Below are 3,716 nucleotides of genomic sequence, written 5' to 3' on the forward strand. Positions count from 1 at the left end.
TAATATGTCAGAACAATGTGGATCAGTGTTTCCCAAAAGCCCAGGAGGATGACGTCCTCAAATGTCTCGTTTTGTCCACAACTCAAAGATATTCAGTTTACTGTCACAGAGGAGAGAAGACACTAGAACATATTCACATTTAACAAGCTGGAATCAAATAATTTTTTACTTTTGTCTTAAAAAATGACTCAACCCAAATGACTCAACCCGACTAACTGATTATCAAAATAGATTAGATAGTAAAATAGTGCAGATTAACGACAGAAGAATGTATCTGGTGCCACATATTTTAATTTTAAGAAAACTCCGTTTCTGTAATTAACAGAAGAAAGACAATAGAAGTTCCATTTTGAACACAAAATAATATACAGTGTGACATGAATCTAATTATCTATTAATCTAACCAAATTAACCTCAAAAACATGAAGTTTAGTACTGTTTTCCAAGCTCACTCACTTTGGGATTGTAGCCGAGGCCGTTTGCTGACCTCAGGAGGTGGAGGACTGCTGTTTTGACGGCGCTTAAAAAATTGCCGGATATCCATTTTTACATGAGACGTTTGGGTTAGTGAGTGATGGATGAATCTTGATGCAGTCTGCTGCTTCCTGCTGATTGGTCAACACTGACAGTAATGCAGCCAGGGTTTCCCATACGTTCATTTATATGTGGCGGCCCGCCACAATATCAACGCTGACCACCACACATTGATTTTCGATTTATTTTTTATTTTTTACTAAGCCTATTTAAAATCGTATTTGATTGCAGAGAGCCGTAGCGCATTCGCGCAGCACTAGGCTACCTCTCGCTCGTCCCTCTCTCTCTCTCTCACTCTCCCGTACCTCTCGCGCTCTCTCTCCATCATGGAACACCGCTGCATAAATCTGTCCAACACAGCACTGTCAGTTATTACTTATTAGCCAGCATGCAAGGAGCCTAGCTAATAAGGAGAGCTAAGTTATTGTTAGAATACAGCTGGATTTTTGAGGTCAGCACGCTGTATATAGCTGGTAGTAGTCAATATCGATGCACGCGCATGGGAAACACTGGCAGCAGCGCATTATGAAAGACTTCGTCTTAGGTTTAACAACCTATGAAACTAATAATGAACAATATGAAACTAAAACGACATAAGCTTAATTTAAAATGGCTTAGGAACTATCTATTTAGAGGTGGATAAACGCAATTTAGAGGTGGATAAACCCATTTTGGAGGTAGGTAAACGCTATTTCCGAATTTTGGGAGGTGCGTAAATGGCGTTTACGTGCGTTTAGCCTCCACTACATCCCTGTTTACAAGTCATTTCTAACAATAGGTTAAGTGGTAATAATTTAGAGTAAAGCTCTGGAGTAGAATATACCATTATAACTGCAATGCTGACCTGTGGCACAAGGATTTACAAGCTATATTTAACAATAGAATAGTTAAGCACTGTAACAATGAAATAAGCAGCAAATTGTACATGAAATAATTGAGATCTTTGGTATCAAGGAATGTGCAGGATAACAGGTATAATATACATTTTGACATTCAACTTACACATGACAACAAGTGGGAATAAATATAATTAACAGCAGAAAATCTGGCTGTAGAGAACACAGCCAATCAGAATGTCTGGAGAGGTTGGGGACTGTGTGGCGTAGTGGGCTAAGAATCACCGGTTTTCCCCGACCTCCAGAATGAGGCAGTGCAAATTGGCATATCTTCAGTGATTCCTCGTGCGCCTGTATAAAAGGACAAACCATCCCATATTCATCCAAGGAGCTTTCTTCAAAGCAGGGTCACGAGAGGAAAAAAAAAAAAAAAAAAAAGCAATTTCCACAGTGAACAGTGTGGATTGGGTGAGTGTAGTCTGACACTTTTAGCAGGCTTTTTTAGGGGTCTTGATGTTACTGACTGCAGGATAAAGAAAGGGTTCCAGTTGTCAGTGATGCTGGGGTGTCAGTAGTCAGCCTAGGTTTAAGGGGTCGGCTGTGGGTCCTTCTCAGCTGTGCGGCGCCTTTTTCCACCTTCATGTTCAGATGCTCCTTTCAGGTAACGCGTAACGTTAACCTGGATCGCCTCATCAGTGGCATGCTGGGTTGCCGGGTTCTTCTGGATGGCTCCTGTAGAAAATAAAGATCTGTCATTCCATTTGAATGGCATAAGGTCATACACATCTACTTAAATATAAAAAAAATATCCAACTTACTTTGAACAATGGTCTTCAGGAACATGTCTCTAAAACATGCTTTATCCCCCTACACCAGTCCAGGTTGTATTGATGGAAAGGTGATTAGAGAAGATACTCTGAAGCATTCGCCACACGGTTGTCTTTAGGTCCCTCCCATATTTGATTGCCAAAAACCGAAGCTGAAAATACAAAAAAACATGTTACAAATTACATTTCTCTGAAGCTTCTCATAAATTTAAAATGTGACAGGCTGTGGATTCAGACTGTAGAATATGCAGTGTATGATCTTAATTTTACTTTTTAGATTACCCTATGGCGTTATAAACTAAATCGGCACACTTACAAATCGTTGCTGGAGCTCTTTATCCTGCCTCAAACTGTTGTCAAGCAACACCAAATCTTCCTGGGTGTCTAGTGGGGAGTAACAGATCCCCTGGCAGGGATAACTCTCCAACAGACACATTGGCACTGAAATGTTGCAGCATAGCATTTTGTTGTCCATGCTACGCACAACATCGCCAAACTCCAAGACGTCGCAGCATTAGGATTTGATCTGCACCTACAGGGGTTCCCAGAATAAAATAATAAAGTAGTCAGTCCTGGTCCTTCAACTACTAAACTATGACATTTATATCTAGGTCTACTACATGTACAGGTGGCCCCAGTGGGAATCTTAAAATCCACGATCCCGGATCTGGGATTTAAAATTACGTCAGTAATAATGTACTTCCAATTTTAAATGTATGCGGAGGAGTTATAAGCTCATATCTGGTACCATTTGAAAGCTTAGAATGTCTACTTTCTTGAGATATGCATCACTTTGGCATTTGTTTTACACTAAGTAACTTATTTACAATAAATTACATAGTTCCACCCATCAAAAGTCGTGTCATAATTATGATGCGTTTTTGAATACGCATATTTCTCATATCGCTCAAATATGACGCACATGTACAAACCATGTATCAAATGAAAGCTCTCATTGCCAGTAAGAAGTTCCAATAAGTCTTTTTATTGAGGTATAATCACATATCTAATACACTTCGAATGAATCATGAAGTATACAATCAACATTTGTAAACATACAAGTGAAATTATTGAATATTTGCCGTGCTACTCGCACTAGACAGCACAGTTAGCCACAAATGCTACATAATCTTTTACCTTAGGTTATTCTCTGCAAAATGAGCCATTTTTCAGTGTTTTCTGTGGTTGTGTGCCCAAGTAATCCCTCGATATGTCACACGAGTGCAGAAACACCACAAAGTAATGTTATATGATATTCAACAATCCAGGAAAATATGTAAACATCCGATCCGGATAAAGCATATATTTTCGTAAAGCTTAGACCCTCCGCTTTCCGGCAATGTCTCTCAAGATCAAATAGACCAATCAGGGGCTGTGATATTGCATCCAGACTGTGAAGTGATCACTAGGTAGGTTAGGTGCGCAAAACACACAGACGCGTCTCACCAGACACCAGAGCGCATATTTACCACTTTCAACAGTGTTTTATGTAATGACAAAGGGTTTTCTGTAAAATTAC

General features: G+C 39.6%; 1 long non-coding RNA gene across 1 annotated transcript; it reads right to left on the reverse strand.

Annotated features, from left to right (window-relative positions):
• Positions 1 to 1,495: 1,495 nt before the first annotated feature.
• Positions 1,496 to 2,578, reverse strand: LOC127633956 (uncharacterized). The gene is made up of 3 exons (XR_007969283.1): positions 2,514 to 2,578; positions 2,189 to 2,349; positions 1,496 to 2,102 (listed from the first exon to the last, which is right to left on the reverse strand). It is a non-coding gene; the product is annotated as an uncharacterized LOC127633956 (long non-coding RNA).
• Between the last annotated feature and the right edge of the window lie 1,138 nt (positions 2,579 to 3,716).

Source organism: Xyrauchen texanus, chromosome 41 (genome assembly GCF_025860055.1).
Source record: "Xyrauchen texanus isolate HMW12.3.18 chromosome 41, RBS_HiC_50CHRs, whole genome shotgun sequence".
NCBI lineage: Eukaryota > Metazoa > Chordata > Actinopteri > Cypriniformes > Catostomidae > Xyrauchen > Xyrauchen texanus.